The 18,402-nt window shown below is 39.0% G+C and overlaps 1 long non-coding RNA gene across 1 annotated transcript in view; it reads left to right on the forward strand.

Moving 5' to 3' along the window:
* Positions 1 to 3,777: 3,777 nt before the first annotated feature.
* The window catches only part of LOC128987293 (uncharacterized), a 43,786-nt gene continuing 29,161 nt past the window's right edge, over positions 3,778 to 18,402 (forward strand). Inside the window, exon 1 of the long non-coding RNA XR_008490224.1 lies at positions 3,778 to 3,923. This is a non-coding gene — a long non-coding RNA (uncharacterized LOC128987293). The remainder of the gene's footprint in view (positions 3,924 to 18,402) is intronic.

Consider the following 18,402-nt stretch of genomic DNA (forward strand, 5'->3'; position numbering starts at 1 on the left):
TCTGGATGAAATATGCTGACGTTGCTTAACATTAACTTTAGGCATTTTAAAATACAAAGATAAAATGTTCCCTTAGCCTATAACAAAATACTCTTGATATGATTCTTAAAAATAGACGACATACAATTGCGTTGAGCTTTTAGCCATCGATAGATATCTTCAGTCTGCAATTTCTAAGGCTGTGTCCTTGCTGAAAAAGAATGTAAATATGAGATTGAGTGCAAAAAATAACATGAATGATTATTGTTAGTCATTGCATATAGTTTCTAGTGTTTAAAACTATACTACGTTTCGATAGGTAAGAAAATTCATTCCGTTTTCAAGTGGCGGCTACCTTATTTACGTACATTTATTATTACTTTAAAAAAATTAAAATAATAATAATAATAAATGCACAAATAATAACTGTGTAATAATAATGAATGTAGGTTAAGTAGTGCCACTTGAAAACAGATGGACTTCTTTTTGCCCTCTTTTACACCGACGCAAAACAAAACGAAGCTGTTTAGGCTATATGGGAGCTTTCACATCAGTGCGGGTTCACCCGGACAGACCTAAACCTCTGTCATGGTTGAAAATCACCCGCACGAACCTAAACTTCCAATGCGTGACGGGACCGGATGGCTAGTTTATAGATCATGGGCTCTTGTGTACGCTTTCACAATTGTGCAGAACAGGATGGATTCGCCCGCACATTAATCAGTAATTTTAACAGTTTGCGTCTATCAGTGATTGAGTGTAATTCATTTATTCGGGCAGCTAGTATGAAAGGGCCTTCCGGGTCTTCCCGCATCAACGGTGCAGGGCGATGCCGCACCACATTGTTGTGAAAGAAGTCTTAACTTCCCAAACCTAGTGTAGTTTTAACATTAGAATCGATAGGTAAGGTCTAACAATAATAACTAATAAGAAATCCACATTATTCATTATGAATTTTAAAGGCACAATACAACAAAAATCATTTAATTAGGCTACCAAAATGATGTAGGTATTTTTTCTTCATAAAAAATAATAGTTTAATAGAGCCTACTGCACGTATATACCTAGTGAAGAAAATACAAAGCTAAATACACAAAAATATTGCTATTACAATTGCCTTAGGTTAAAAAATAAACCTTTCTTTGGACCGACTAATACAAATTTCATTTCAGCCTTTTGAAGCATTTCAATAAAAACTCAAATATTACCAAACTGTGTTATACCGTACCAAGAGTGGTCACCTAATGCTAATAGTTACCGATTTTGGCGACGTAGTTTGGCCCGTTAACGCTTGGATCGCGGTTGTGCAATGCACTTCTGAACACTTTTTAATAATTTAGTATTAAAATTCATTATAAAACAACAATACTATTACGAAAGAAACAAATTTCATCAACAAAACACCATTTTATAACTCCTACAATGAGCACAATATTAAAAAACTAAGGACACTGCCTTACCGACATGCCTGAAATGGCGTAGTTCGAGCCGCCGATGCTACTCTGCAACAGCGCTGTTCAGGTAACGATAACCTCCATTGAGTGACCACTTTAGTACGTGTATAATCAATAAACATACTATATACCGAAATTAAACCTACCTTTTCTTATTCTGAAAGCGAAACTTTGCATGCCTCAGCCAGTCTTTTATCACACTCTCAATCTCGCTATCCGTGGCCTCTCGTGAGTTTTTGCATTGTCTTACTGATTCTGTAAAAAGACATAACAAGGTGGTCATTCTGTTATGTTCTGTACATGTTATGCACAATGTTATTATGATTTGTTAATCAGTATGTTCCAACCATTATTTACCTCAGCCTCCGGCCTTGGCAGCAAGCTTCGCTATGTTCGGCAGATAGCCTCAGCAATATATTTGGCTACTTCCACCTCTGAATTTTTATAATTTTAATGAATAGGCCTATGTGTTATGGTCTGAGTCAAGTTTGAGTTAAGACTATATGTATGACACTGTTAATTCTACAATTAACTATGCTTCTTTTATTTAAAGATTCGTTGCAGGGTTCCAAGAATTTTTTATTTAGGTACTGTGATTAGCAATTCGGAAGTTTTTGCTTGTTGGAGTGAATAATCATATAACATTGTGGGCTAGGAGAGTGTGCAGAAGTAGGGACCGACACAAATTAGAAGTGTGTATAACGTTCAATACAATGTTACAGGTTAAATCTGACAACTTTAAAAGTTGTACCAGTGAGATTTCAGTAGGTCCAGTTTCATAGACACTGTACTCGAGATGAATGTTGATAGCTATAAAGCAACTGCAATTTCCTGCTCTTACGGTATTAAATGTATATATATTATATAAAATTAAATCTCCAATATAAAACTGAGTATAGTGTAATCACACTGTACTGTACAGAGGTACAGCAAACACCTGTATTTGAAATGGTGTGCTGCCACTTTAGTTAAGGCAATCTAATTTCTGTAAATATTATTCAAAAGATTTTGTTTCTCATGTGGAAGTAGATTAAATTGTGATGTAATGTCAACTTCAATCAAATGTATATTATAAATGTATAGGCCTAAATTAATTTTTTTTAATTGAGATTGTGATCCATCATATTGAAAGATTAATTGGTAGTACTTAAAAAGCAAAAGTACGTTAATAGGCCTACGTTGTACAAATCAGACCCACCTTGATATCTCTTTTCTGGGCATACTTCTTTTTATTGACTACATTCAAGTCTTTCCCTTGATGGCAAGAGAATGTTCGTGAACTAAAGTACAAATAAGGTATATCATCTTACCAATAAACTCTTTGATTCTTGACAGGACTAACTGAAAAAAAAATAACAAATTAAATCAACATTTTCCTTCATAAGACCATTAAACTCTTTTCACTTCCTATGGTCTCTATTGACACCTAACATTGACATACAATTTTATATGCAAGTTTCTGTTCAAAAATAAATTTTGCCAGGAGTTGATTATAATGCAATGCTAAGGTTATAATTGTTAGAAATTTTATGGTGGAACCAGAAATAACTATTTCAACCCATGACTGTTTGTTTTAGTTTTTTTATTTGTATTTAAAACTATACTGCTATCAAAATTCATACAATATAATATAGGCTGGATGCTGTTTATGTTATTTATTGGCTGAATAAAGTATCTTTTACTTCTCATATAATTTGGTAGAAAAATATGATAGGCTCATGCTGAAGCATGCAGTTACCCACATACAGTTTAGAATACATTTAATTAATTTTAAAAAGCTACAGGTCTAAATCACATAGGTTCACAGCCAGATTAATAACCTGCCTAGGAAAAAGTCTAAATTGGCTAATATGTTCGGCAAACCCTACTACAAAGACCACCTCATCTGAGGCTAATTAGTGTTTTTGAATTGACCGGCTACAATTCCATTAACATTTAACCTTTTATTAGTTTAAAATTGTTTCTATTTAACCAAATTCAAATTAAGTTATATATTCAAGGAAGTATTTATGTATATTAGGGCACTTAGAAAAATGTAGGCCTACTGAGTATTTCATTAACACTCATTTTAATTTTAATCATCAACTTTTAACAGAGCTGTACTGCGAAAGTTATTTGTAAATAAAGTTGATACGAGTTGTACTTAGCATCAATGATTTTAAACGTATGGTTGAGCTACTATACAAAATCAATGCTAGCTTTGATTTTTTCCCGCATTAAAAACAAAGAGCAATTTCAGTAAGCCTAACTAATCTGTGCCTACCATTGGTTGCAAAGAAATGCCAGACCTTAAGTTTAGAGGAATTAAACCCATTCACTTCTTCAAGTCCTTTCAAGTATTTTGTTCTACACGAGTAACGGGACTGGTCCCTAATTGTGTTACATAACAGGAAACGTTGTTGCAGGCAAGTTAATTTATAGGGAAAAAAAGTAATGATTGGAAGAGTTGATCTTTAAATGTGGTTCTTTTTTCACCTTTATAGTTTAACAGTAAGTATTAAGCCTACATTTCACATAGAAATTTATTTCACTATGAAAGCGTTGATTTCCATAAAAAAAATAAGAAAAACTATAATAGGCCTAGGCCTACTCAAAATTAATATTTTTGTAACTTGAGTAATTTATTAAAATATAACCTACTCAGGGCCAAATTCTAACAAAAACAACTAGGCTGACAATTTAACCTAAAGGCCTATGCAGAGAATGATTCTCTATCCAGGCCTCCCAATACTGTTTATTGCTCTTACTTTGTTATCGGAGAGACTCCGGATTTGCTCTCTCAAATATCGTAGCCTAGGCCTATTGGGATTTTAGGAAGATAGGGTTGCATCGTGCCTAATTTTTCATGGGGTTTCCCCTATCTCCCTGTTATATTGGCACTTTTTCGGTGAAATTATGTTCCTACATGAAAAATACTTGTATAGCCTATACTGGCTCAGCATGAAAAAGTGAGAAGGTTAAAGAAAGAGACATTCAAAGACCAACTTTGGGTTTATTAGTAAAAATCTACTTTTGATTCCCAAAAAACTGAATTCCCTGGCTAAACACCTTACTTCTAACTTTTTACTTTTTTAAAATCTAACTTAAGTTTTCCACACAATTTCCTAGGCTAGCAGATTCGTATCCAACATCAAAGCGTTTTGAATACAAAGTTCCTATTTATTTGTTTTAGTACATACTGTGCATGAGGGGCCTACACAATGTAATGAATTATCAACATGGCTGGCGTCTATCCTATTTTTTAACCATTATTTTACCTTTTTCATAACGATCTTAATGCAAGTTAGGCTTCTTTCTCATCTTTTAAAATTTGGCATGAATAAGAAATATATATTCTTACCTTCTAAGTTATAACATAACTGAAGCAGATACATTTTATCGGCTCAATCCTGACTTACAAATCTTCTGGCTCCATTTAAAAAGTAGTAGGTTTATTGAAAATAATCAGAACGAGTCTATTAACATGGTCACCGGGCACAGCAAAGTGAATAAGTGACGATGTAAAGCCGTGTCCCTTCGGCCTTCGATAATCGATTGCATAAACCATCACGATTCCGATAGCTGAAAAGTAGTCGATAGTCATGTGACGTCATTATAAGGTTTCTGTACATGTGAAGAAGTGGCCTCCAAGAGAATAGCAGCAGACGGAGGGGGGGGGGGGTTCACGACGATGGATATGGTAGGCATACGGTTAAATATTGACGGGTAGATATCGTAACTTATCGAATACTCAATATATCGAGTATCCGGTTAGTTAGGTTAGGTTAGGCTTAACTAACGAAACTTATCGATATATTGATCGATATTTTCATTCGGTTGTTTGTGCCAACAGATACGGAAGTCTACCCAAATGCTCCAGTCAAGTTTCAAGTTAAACTACTTTTTTTAATTTGCCAAAAAACAAATTCCAGTCTTACGTAAAATGTATTTAAATAAATTTAACTTCATATTATGCAAGTAATTGTATTATCATTCGGTGGTAAAAAACCATTTTCCAAATAAATGTTGCTGTTTTGACCAATACAATTTTATATCATAGACGAAGACGATCATAGTCATAGTGAAGGTAAATAAAGGCTACATGCAAAGAGTAACTTAGTTTACTTGTATACACTATACAGCTAACACAGAGTATAGAATAAATCGATCTGATATTTATTTAGAATATTTATTTTAGGATATTTATTCTATGATCTGTGGCAGCATATTATATGAACATATATTTTCCCCAGAACATAGACTGAGTGAAATAAAACAACAGTTTTTTGGTCATATAATAATATAATAATCCAGCAATAATGGTATACATGGTAACATCTATAAAACGGTATTTAGATTATCCATGTTGGACATCCCTAAAATATCCAAAAATATCTGTAGGTTATTATTAAGATGTTATAACATAATATACAGGGTGACAAAAAAGTCTGGAAACGGTTTAATATCTTTTTAACTAAATTCGTTAGAAAATTCAAACCTTTCACATCAACTTACATGTATGAAAACTACTTTTTGCAAGCATTGCCATTATTTGACCTCCCCCAGGGGACGGCCCACGAGAAGTAGGTACATAATCTTTAATGTAAGCATAGGTTGATATGCACATCATTTTAAAGGTCTGATCAAGTGGAGTTCATTGCCGGAAACCGCGTCAAAAAAGGTTCATCCGTTACAAAATGGCGGCAGTTCAAAGTTCTTGCGGAATATGCCTGCAGAGGCCTTAGTATTGGTAAATACTCATAGTCAACATTAGCAGGGAAATCTGAAACCCGGTTAAATTTGTTTTGAAGATTGAATACTATTAGTCTATGGGCTAGTTGACTTTAAAATATGGGTTAAGCTTTTAAGCTAATATTTTTTACGAGTATTTGCCCATACTAAGTAAGGCCTGTGCAGGTATATTTCAGAAGAACTTTGGACAGCTGCCATTTTGTAACGGATGAACCTTTTTTGACGCGGTTTCAGGCAATGAACTCCACTTGACTAACCCTTTGAAATGGTGTGCATATCAACCTATGCTTACATTAAAGATTATGCATCTACTCCTCATGGGTCGTCCCCTGGTAGAGGTAAAAAAATGACAACGCTTGGAAAAAGTAGTTTTTATACATGTAAGTTGATGTGAAAAGTTTGAATTTTCTAACGGATTTAGATAAAAAGATATTAAACCGTTTCCAGACTTTTTTGTCACCCTGTATATGTAAGGTTTGCCATCTAACATCTTAATAACATTCAAATATCTCCAATAACGTTATCTGGATATGTGTAACCTAATATAAACATTACATAGATATCGTGTGCTGTCTGGGATAGGTAGAGGTTTTTTGCAGACTTGCTTCCTTTTGTTTGTGCTAGACACCACTTTGGTTTCAAACTGTTGACATGTGCAGCACGGATCGTTTGTCACCTGTAGTAAAGCGATTATTTAGTTTGAAGTATAACAGAAGATATTTTAGTTCATTTATACAATAGCCTACAATAATAGCCAAGTCTGGACTTTGAACCTTCAACCCCCATCCCCACTCTGGAGATAGTGCGTGTCGGCCTTAAGCATAGTTTTATTCTTTATTGAGTACGTGTATAATATTGGTGACGAGGACGGTCGCATCCACGCGAAATTAATAAAACGTTATAATAAGTGGAACAGTTGATTGAAACTTTGGTGGATTTTGGAAAATTTGTGTCTCATCGTGCGTCCGTGCCGTGTGCAACAGGCTCGCCCAGTTTCCAGTGTGCCGTGTGCAACAAGCACATTGTCTTCTAACCGTTGGATTTGAACGAACAGTGCCGTGTGGAAACTTGAAAGCTTGAAAGGGATGGAAAGTTTTTAAGAACCAAGAAACGGAGTTGTTTGATACGGAACTATAAGTTTGATAATTATATGTCTTGAAATGTAAGGTATTTTATCTTAATTAGTAGGCCAAACAGCCTACTAATTTATCTAAGTATGGCCAAACAGATGATTGGAAAAGTAAGTGAGTTTGATAGTGAAGTAGAGAACTTTGAAAATTATGCAGAGAGGTTACAACATTTTTTTCTCAATTAACGCAATTAAAGATGAGAACAAAGTTTCATTTTTTGTTTCCATTATGGGACCAAATGTGTACTCAACTCTTAAGGATTTGTTACATCCCAAGAAGATTTCAGATAGTAGTTATAATGTTATCATTGACACATTGAAGACGCTTTTTGTCCCTAAGAGTAATATTGCATATGAAAGGTTTGTCTTTAACAAACGTCCACAAAAAGAAGTTTTCGGGTGATTTATACCTCGTGACATTAAACATAACAGTTTTGTCCAAAACTAAAGAATTTCCTCTTGTACTTTCTGACAGTTCGGTGTCGAGCAAAATTCGTTTAACTGTTCCCATAAATTCCTTGCACGTTGCGTTATTGTTGTTCCCACTTCTAGATCTGATATAGTCTTTCTATGTGGTCTTGGCTAACCTGATAAAGGAGTAGGTATTTCAAAGGAAAATCAGTCGATCCATCGCCCACAAACTGATTATAAAGACTGATTATTTATGGCACTATCTATGCGTATTAAAAATCCTAAAAACCGTATTTTTCTCTTGGATTGATTTTCCAAAATTATCCTTTAGAGTTTCAATATATTCATTACACTGATTTAGTTTTGTTTGTTGTTCAGCAAGGCTCTCTTATCATAACTTTCTCTCATACTTTTAGAAATGAGAATATCAAACAGACTGTTAAATATCTTAACAAACTCAATTGTAGGGCCACAATTATTAAAAATTTCTATTTTATTACATAAAAATTGAAGTGATTCAGAAACGGAAGCACTCAAAACCTGAGTGGCTAGTCACACTTTTATTTTTTTCTGCTGTAATTAATATGGTCATACTCAGCCTGTTACCTAGATGCAATCCTTCAGTTTTGTATGGTATGTAAAACTGTTCAATGTATCTCCACTCTACAACTTCGCCTCTGGAATCCATAAAATTTTTGTAATCTCCTAATGTATTTCTGACTAACTTTATCATGTGAGCACCCCGCTCACATGATCCTACAAATAAATGAATTGGTTTATTGGAGATCGGATGAGGGAAATTCGTAACTGAGTTTGGGGCTTCCAAGGAACATCCTAATTTGGTAGCCATAGACAAATTACAAGCTGTTCCATCACAAGTCAATGATGCTACTTCAACGCCTGAATCGTGTAGAAGTGAAATGCATTGTTTAACAAATGAGCTTTGTTGGTCACCACTAATGACAGTGACAAAAAAAATAGCCGACTGGGATTTTCCAACTAGAATTAATGAATACTAAATAAAATACTAAAGCTTCTAAAGCTAAAGCAGTTGAGTCGTCATCAAGCGTTCAACCTATATTAACCGTTCCATAAAATTGTTTTCCATCCCAAGATTATTTATTTTTAGCCACGCAATCCATCATTAATGAGGCAATTGGTGGATGCTTAGAATTACTTGAATATTCTTTTAGTGCTCTTAACACTTCTTGGGAAAATCCTGGTTCGCCTTTAACTGTATCATTCCAACTTCTGAGAGTTCTAGGATGTGGCAATGCTGTATCAAACGTTTTCCTAACGAACCAATATGCTTTAGGCGACAGAAAATGTAGCGTTATAGCGAATGCCTTAAGTCTATCATCATAGTTTTTTTTTAAGACTTGGATTGACGACTTTTAGCCGGGCTCGATTCATTAAACCTTCTGAAGTAGACGATATAGAATGTAATAAAGCATCTGACACCTCCTGAACATGCTTTGCTCTTAACACGTTTAAAATCTGTTACAAATTAGCAACTATTTTAGTTAATCGTCTTTTGGCTTGAGTAAGTATTTTGATTTTTTTTTTTTTACCCTTCAGGTTTTGATGAAATAAGGATAATTGTATGTTTTTTTTATTCAGTCGCTTCATCATATAAAATGTACTATTCCATCTCATATGTTCATCCTGTATCAGTTTGTGTTCTGGAAGAGCCAATTGTTTTTGGTGTTGTTTTAAGGTTTTGGTTTTTTTAGCCGAGTGTTTGAAACTGCCCACTAGTTTCTTGGCTTTCTCTACGACATTATTTATTTTTGCATTTGTAAGGAAGCCATCTTTGATAACAAGCTGCAATGTGTGAGCAAGACATGGTATAGCATTGAATTCTGAACTGTCAAGTGCACATGTAATGTCTCTACCGTTGCCTCTGACAACAGCGACAACATTATTCTTGATATCCCAATCCTCCAAAACTTTGATAAGAAACCTCAACAGGTTATTTGCCGTATGGCTTACTTCAGGAAATGGGATTACTTCAAGGCTTTTGTTAACTAATTTGTTGTTGCTGACAAAATGGGCTGTCACAGCCATGAAGTCTACTTATGAAATGTTTGTCCACATATCAGTTGTTATTGCAATATGTTCGGCATCCATCAACAAAGTTTTGACTTTATCGGTGACTTCGTTGAACATTTCAACTAGGATTTTTTTGTAAAAGTTTGTCTACAAGGTATAGTATACCTGGGTTCAAGGTGGTTAAGTAGTCGACGAAACCCCTTGTTTTCGACCATTGACATAGGTTGTAGGTCAAGGCACATCATTTCGGCAATTAGATGGTGTAATTGTTTGGACCTAGCATCATTTGGCTTAAATTTTGTCATGCGATCAGAAATAATCGGTAGAGTTAGCTGTCGGCTTTAAGTCAATTTGATCCTTTTGGGGTAAAAAGACCCACTCGGGGACAGTGCCCAGGTATTCTCGATGACGTGGAACATACATTTTTCTACTGCCAGCGCTGGGAAAGACCCCGCCCGGAGGCTCAACAGTTAGTAGGACTGCTGTCGGTGGACATGGTCATACCAATAATGACGGAGGGTGAGGACAATTGGACCTGTGTGTCACATTACATCCAGGTTATTCTCCGCGCCAAGAAGCTCGACCTTGACCGGGATGCGGTGTAGGTCATAAAGAATCTTAATGCCAGAAACGGTGCGAGCCCTGATGGCTTAGGTCACATGTTGGCCTGACTTGAAGTAATGTGACAAACAATACCATGTCTGTGTCCAACAGAGTAGAGGGGGTTTATTAGTGAGTAGTCTGTGATAGTTTCATGAGTCTCACACTACAGGCTGGCTACCTGTGTGCGTAAAAGCATTTTTCCTACAGTCACCCGACAGAGTTGACTTCCTTGTATTGTTTATATTACAGAAAGCTGCTAATTGCTGCATATTTATACTTTGCCGTACGGTTTATACTTTGTCGTACGGTTTATACTTTGTCGTACGGTTTATACTTTGCCGCACATCAGCATTCCAACGAAACAACACAGTACAGCGTGGTTCTATTATGCACGTAATCCATGTACGCTTGGAAATAGGTTGGCAACACTGAAAGATAATAATACTATGAGCAGCTGATTGACTATTATAACTACGATTTAACCTGTCATATCGTGTTTTTTGTTTCGGTATTTCTGAACTTTCTTGACTTTTCTTTTAAAAGTTTTTAAAACATTCATACGATCTTAATAAACAAGAAAATACCTTTAAAGCATTTATTTAGGTGCGGAAACCACTTCAAATTACAAAAACATACGGAACTATATTCTCAAAACGCGGAGCACATTTCTTGCCTCCTTCGCCGTAAACAATGTTGCTGAATCGACACAGCGGGTGTGTTATGCGTCGGTATTGCAACGCTTAACACTCGAAGGGTTAACTTAATGTTATATTTTATTTATGTTCGAGAGGAGTTGAATAGAGTTCATTAAAATGAAGGCATTCCTTCAGATGGTAGACGATTTGACAACATAGATTTAGAGGTTTCTTTTTGACATTTCTTCGGGGGTGATTTATCAGATTCACTTTCATCAAACAGCTTTTAATATATATTTAAAATTACAATAGAAACATTTTGGAACTGATTTTTTCAATTCAGTTTCAAGCCGTGTATCACAGAGACTGAAAATCTCAATTTCGAAAAAATGAACAAGGGACACTTTGGAACTAGGGACTATTAAAAACATCATTACATCAATAATTTAAAGGACATCAAGCAACACATTAACATTAATGTCTAGATAAATTATGAAAATGCGAAACAGGCCTAATTTTATTACAATTACAAGCTAGCCTAGGCATAACATAGCCTATTGGCTACAAATGATTGGAACATAACATCAACTCAATTAGTTTCTTCCGAGATTTGTTTTTAATGTCGTGTCGTTCATAATACCCCTCGTCGTCTTTCTCTGGCCAACCCCAATTCTTTCCTTTCGAATCATACAACGAACTTTGTATTGGTTTTCAGCATGTGTGAATAGATACACGTTAAATTACTTTACCTGGAAATAATTGATCGTCATACGAAATAACCACATGATCATCAACGTATACGAGTATGTCAGAAAAATTTTAGCTGATTTACAGTTCTTTTGTTTGAGTTATTTATATTTTCTGGCTGTACTTCAACTGTTTCTAGATGGGTTGTAAAGGTGTCAGGCTCTTCATGTTCCTGATTTGTTAAACAATTTCCGAGAACCAGGAAGTATATAAAATCAACTAAGTACTCTTCCCAGTTTTGCTTTCCGTAAAATATAAAATAAGGTGAAAGAAATTGACCTTCATCATTCCCAAAAAAATACTTCATTACAACAGGTTTTTTATTTGGTTTCGGATTTTCTCATGGTGGCGAAGACTCCTTGGGTAAATGCTGTTTTTTATGAAGGAATGTCATGAAATCCACTTTCATCAAAATAAAAAATATAAAATGATGGAACATCTTGCAACTTGTCTTCATATTTTTTAAGGAATCTCGGATTATTTCTTCATTTACATCTGTTCTCTTTTTGCTTATGTTTTAACAAAACATTCTTACAAAGGCAGTTTGTGTCGTGTAAGGAAAGTTTTCCCCATTCGTAGCAGGCATGTTATGTTTAAAACAAGACATAAATTTATTTTCTGTGTTTCTTGCGTTTTCTGCCAAACAGTTTAAAAACTATAAAACGCATCAACATTTAAAAATAGTTATAAATGATCTTATAGATGTTGCTCCTTATTCCATTAAAGACATGTTTCCTCAACTAGCTTAATTTAATTTATTTGTTTCTTTTGTATAAATTGTAATTTTAAAGTAATTTTATCCTGCAACAACTGTATTTACTAGGTTAAGAACATTGCCACAATTCAATGTACTATGTACAATTATTGAATAAACATATTGAAATGAAATGCATAGTGGGGGGTAGGAGCGTTGAGAGGCAGTTCATGTATACGAGAAAAAATAATTGTCCAAGGACTGATCCTTGCGTTGATGGTCCTTTTTTTAAATTTTGATCTGTATTTTAATGATAAAAAAGCGATGGCATTGGATGGGGCCTCTGGGTCTCTTGTACTGTCGTACCTCCACCTTGCAGTAAAAGGCCCTTGTTATATCATAGACAGTCGTGGGCAGGGAGTAACCTTCAGTTCTACGGATGGTGAGGAGCCAGAGGCCGGTTGGCATCCCTCGGCGGGTCTTCATTATCTTCGCTTCGCAGATGTCAAAATCATGGAACTCCGCCATTATCTCTTCTGGGGTCAGTGTCGGTGGGAGGCCTTTCACCACTACCTTGAGCAGCCGCTCAGCTCGCAGGGCGAAGGTGTGGAACGTAATTTTCTCATTTTGAAGATAGCGCTGGATGGCGCGGAAGTGGGGCACGTTGTCCACCCTGATGCGCAGGGACCTCCCCGTGCATGCAGCATCGAACTGGCCACCAACCAGTTGTCCGATGGCGACGGCGTGGGCGGGCCAGCTCCGCGGTATGTCCAGGAGGATATGCGGAGGCCGTGGCTCGTTCCGTGTCGGGGCCGGGTCATCTTCCATGTCGGAGTCAGCGGCGATCTGGAGGGTGTCCTGACCGGTCCTGCGGGCCTTCCGCTCGGCAGAGGGAGACGGAGATGCTCGCCTCTTGTTGTTGTTTTGGTGGCCTTGACTTAGGCCGTTTTCTCCGGACGACGGGCAGGGGTTCCTCTGGCTACTGGTCCCCTCGCCGCCAGTTAAAACGTACGGGCCTCCGCCAGGGGTGGCAGTGGCGCACCGTAGGTCCACACCCGCTCTGATCACCGCAGCAGCGGTTGTCCACCCAGGCACTGTTGTCCATCCCCGTGAGGGGAAGTCCCGGGGGGGGGGGGTGGAGTTGCTGGGCCGGGTGGTGGCATCGTCTGGTGGCCTTGACATAGGCCGTTTTCCAGGTCAGCGGGAGCTTGCGAAGTTTGGCTCCATATCGAAGCAGGGAGTTGGTCCATTGTCCAAGTCGAGTCCGTGGGCGGGTGCAGGGTTGTGGTCGGGCCCGACGCGCGAGGCAGGGCTGCAAAGCCAGGAGGCACAGCAGCGGGCGCATTGGGGTGGCCTTGTAAAAGGCCGTTTTGCGGCTGGTTGCTGCTCACGGGTTGCAAATCCGGAGGGGTTCCAGGTGTTCTGTCTGAATCTTCCTCTTCCATCATGTAGTTGAAAAGTCCAATCTATAAGCTGCGCTCCGACGTGTTGACTCCACGAAGGTTGGCGATCGAATGACTCCTCCGAGGGGCTTCTCTACAAGCTGGCGTCCTCCCCTCTACCCGGCTCGATCTACAGGCTCGTCAAGAGCTACCTGACAGCTCGCCGCTTCAGGGTCTCCGTTGGCCGGGCGACTTCCACACCACGGTCAGTCTCTTCGGGTGTGCCACAGGGGTCGGTTCTCGGGTCGATACTCTACCTGTGGTACACCAACGACATACCCCTGGCGCCAAGAGTGCAGCTCTCGCTCTACGCAGACGATGTGCTCTTCACTGCCACCTCCGCCAACCTGAGGATGTCCAGGGTGTATGTCCAACGACAGCTGGGCCTGCTGCTGCCGTAGCTGACGAAGTGGCGAGTAAAAGTCAACGCTGACAAGAGTGAGGCCATCTCCTTCACGAGGTCGAGGAGGCAGGACGATGGTCCACACCTCCACCTAGACGGGGCCGACATCCCATGGAAGCGCCGGGTGAAGTACCTCGGCTTCCTGCTGGATCAGCGACTCACACTGACTCCCCACGTCGAGAGGGTTTGCGACCTCGCCAGGAAGGGTCTTGGCGCCATCCGCCCGCTGCTCAGGTCAAGGAAGTTGTCAACGGCTGCAAGAGTTCGTCTCTACACGGCCCTGCTACCTGTCCTCACGTACGCAGCCCCTGCATGGTACAACCTCACCTGCAGAACCGCTAGACGGAGGCTGCTCGTCGTCCAGAGCAAGGCTCTTCGGCAGGCGACAGATTCACCCTGGTACGTGAGGGACTCCGTCATCAGGGACTCTACGGCGGTGACAACTCTCCGAGACTTCGTCGGCGGCCTTCGAGCGAGACTTGAAGAGACGGCGGATGTTTCTCCGTGGGAACACATCAGGGACCTGGTCGCTGAGGATGTTCCACAGCTCCGCCCCCAGATCAACGAGTAACCCCCAGGAACGACGTTGACGTCTACAGGTAGCTGAGCTACCAGGGCTTAGACCCACAGCAGACCGGAAGTATATGCTTCTAGCGAGCAGGCACTTCCCCAGACGTGGCGCTAGTGGCCACAGTCATATACACTTGGACTTGGCTGAGCTACCAGGGCTTAGACCCACATCAGACCAGAAATATATGCTCCTAGCTAGCAGGCACTTCGCCAGACGTGGCGCTAGTCGCCACAGTCATATACACTTGGACTTGGGCGGGAAGTTTGCTTGGACCAGGACTTCGTCGCTGCTGGACGGTACAGTTATGGCCGACTGCGGTGACATTTGGTGGCCTTTACTAAGGCCGTTTTCGTATGTTGATCCGGAACAGCATGATGAAAAATAAATGAAATTACATGAAAAATTCTTTATTTTACCAGGCAAAGATATGGCCACATGGCCCTCTCTTACACTTAACCTGACAAACTTAAATATAAATACAATGGCATTTCTTAATCTAATATAAAAATACATATTTATCACATCAAGCACAAGTTAACAAAAATTCAATTTATTTAACTAATAAAAAAAAAATAGTAATTATTATAAATTAATAGAATATACAAAAGAAAACACGGCCACACTCTCACACGCATACGCACCAGCAATCGCGCAAAGACGCAGAAGCCCTAGGACACGCCAGCCGAGACCATTTGCTCAAAGTAGAGATTTTTTAGTGCCGCAACAAACTGGGAACGTTTATCAAGGGATTTAATGTGTAGGGGTAGGCTGTTCCAAAGACGGCAAGCGGTAACAACAAAAGCCCTGTCATAAGCGGTGGTCACATGATGAGGTATACGCAATGTGATCGAAGAAGAACGAGAAATTCGTGAACTACCCTGAGACACAAATTTAAAATCTAATGTAAAATATTTCGGGGAGCCTGATTTCAAAATTAAAAGACTAATGACAAAATTTTGATGAATCTTTCATAATTTAGTTTCAAGATGTTTGCCTCAAGGTAGTATGGCGTGATATGCTCCTCACGCCGTAGACCATAGACAAATCTCAAAGCGTAATTCTGAGACCGCTGGAGCATACCCGCCTGAATCACAGTCATGTCATTGATCAATGAGTTGCAGTAACTGAAGTGGGGCAGTACAAGTGATTTGATCAAATGAAGTTTTGTGTGTTGTGGCAAATAGTTCTGCAATCTTTTCAGTGAATGTATGGAGGCAATAACCTTTTTTCGTGTGTCCGTAACTGCTGTGTCCCAAGTAAGTGGAGAGTTTAAAGATACGGTATGCCAAGATTCTTTACTTTGTTGTAGTATGGCAGTGTTTTGCCACTGACTGTGATTGGGTTTATTGAGTCTAAGTCAATTGAAGGGCGAAGTCGAGGGTAGCAGATTACAATCGGTTTTGTCTTTTCGTGATTTAGTCTCAGTCCATGATTCTCAGTCCAAGTAACTATTCGGTTGACGTCTTCATTGATCCTTCTGACACAGTCATTTTCGTTGTTTGCAGTAAAATAGTCATAGATTTGTAAGTCGTCAGCGTACATGTGGTGTTTAAAGTTGTTCAAGGTCGAGTTTATGTCGTTGACGTACAGTCAACGAGCAGTTCGGTGGGTCAAGGAGCAGTGGTCCAAGGATTGATCCTTGGGGCACACCGCATGTAATAGTCATCCAGTCTGATCTTGTGTCACCAACCTCCACACATTGCTGCCTATCTGACAGATAAGATCTCAGCCATTTAAGAGAATTCTGGGAAAACCCTTTTGCCCTTAATTTCTGCACCAGCAAGTCATGATTAACACAGTCAAATGCTTTGGCAAAATCAAACAGAGTTAGAATCGTTCCTTGTCGGTGCTCCATAGCAAGTCTAATGTCTTCAGTCAATCGAAGGAGTGCTGTTTCTGTACTGTGCGCTGATCTGAAACCAGATTGATAATCAGATAGATTGTTATTTTCAGTGATGAATTCAGTGATTTGACAGTGAACGATCCTTTCTAGGCCTTTTAGATAGAGTGGGCAAAATACTTATCGGCCTGAAATCCCCAACCAGGGTTGGTGCTGAGATCTTTTTTAGGGGAAGGACAATGGCAGACTTCCAAAATGAAGGGAAAGAACAGTGCCTCAAAGATGCATTAAAAATGAACGTGATAGTAGGAAGGATTGCGTAGAGGATGTCTTTGATAAAGTGGTTGTGTTGCTAGCCTAGTGGTTAGCGTCTCGGACTTCGGTGCGGGAGGGACGGGTTCAATCCCCGGCACATCCACTACGCATTTAACTCTCGTACTCTCGTGTGAAATGCCACTGGCGTTGAAAAAAAAAAGCGAATAGGTATCCCATCAGAACCTACAGCATGCGGGGTTGGAGAGTTGACTAATTCATTCAAGTAACTATTGACTTTGTGCTGATTGGTATTTTGACTGCTATAAGAAAAGTAAACGTTTAACTCATTTAGAGGGATGTGTACTGGTTGAGAATCAAATTGTTTCCCAAGCCCAAGACTTTTAACTTTACGCCATAAAACTCTCGATGGTTGTTTTTGATTTTCAAAAAGTTTCTGAATGTATCTGAGTTTGGAATTTCGCAAAAGCTGTTTAACTCGATTACGAAGATTACAATATTGTTGTTTTAGTTCGATATTGTTGGAGTGCCTAGCTCTTCTACCTAAGCTATCACGTTTAGCCATCAAACCTTTGATTTCAGGGGTTATCCATGGAACAGGCCTTCTTTTTGTCACGCGCTTTGTTAGGATGGGAGCATGTTTGTCAAAGAGATTTAATATGAAAGAATTTAGCTCATGAACCATTTCATCGACGGAATTTAAATTTTGAATGAAGTGCCACGGAGTTTGTTGAACGTCTAACATGAATTGTGCAACATTCATATTTTTAAGATCCCGATATTTAATAAGCTTTGCTTTGGGCTTAGGAGATTTGATTGAGTATACACAGGAAATAAGGTCATGTTTGGATATTGAAGGGACTGGAAGCTGCCCATGTTGAATGATATCTTGATGATTGGACACTACGATTAGATCTAAGAGGGTATAAGAATTGGCAACATGATGTGTGGGATCGAGTGGAAGTACAGTTAGGTTACATGATTCAAACAAAGTAGTCAGCTGTCCGTGTTCAAAGTTATGAGTCGGCGATAGTAGGTCAGTGTTGAAACACCCATGTAGGTCAGTGTTGAAACACCCATGATCAAAACATGACTGTATCTGAACATTTCATTAAGCAAGGCATTTTCAAAATTGAGCAGATGCCCTGATCTTGGTGGGCGGTAGCACACTCCTAGTGACAGCGCATCTGCTCCAGATAAACTAATCTCAATTAATAGGAATTCTGGCCCAGCCGAGTACTCCAATGGTGAAGAAAACATAGTTTTGAACTTTAAATTCTCCAGGATATACACCGCAACGCCACCGCCCTGTCTTCCAATCCTATCATTTCGCTGCAGCACATATCCAGGGAGAGACACCTCATTTGAATGAATACTCGGCTTAAGCCAGGATTCAGAAATGCTAATCAGGTCAAAGTTTCCAAAGATTTCTCTAACC

This window comes from Macrosteles quadrilineatus, unplaced genomic scaffold (genome assembly GCF_028750875.1).
Source record: "Macrosteles quadrilineatus isolate MER2022 unplaced genomic scaffold, UCM_ALF_1.0 Scaffold_2__2_contigs__length_208266976, whole genome shotgun sequence".
In the NCBI taxonomy this organism is placed as follows: domain Eukaryota; kingdom Metazoa; phylum Arthropoda; class Insecta; order Hemiptera; family Cicadellidae; genus Macrosteles; species Macrosteles quadrilineatus.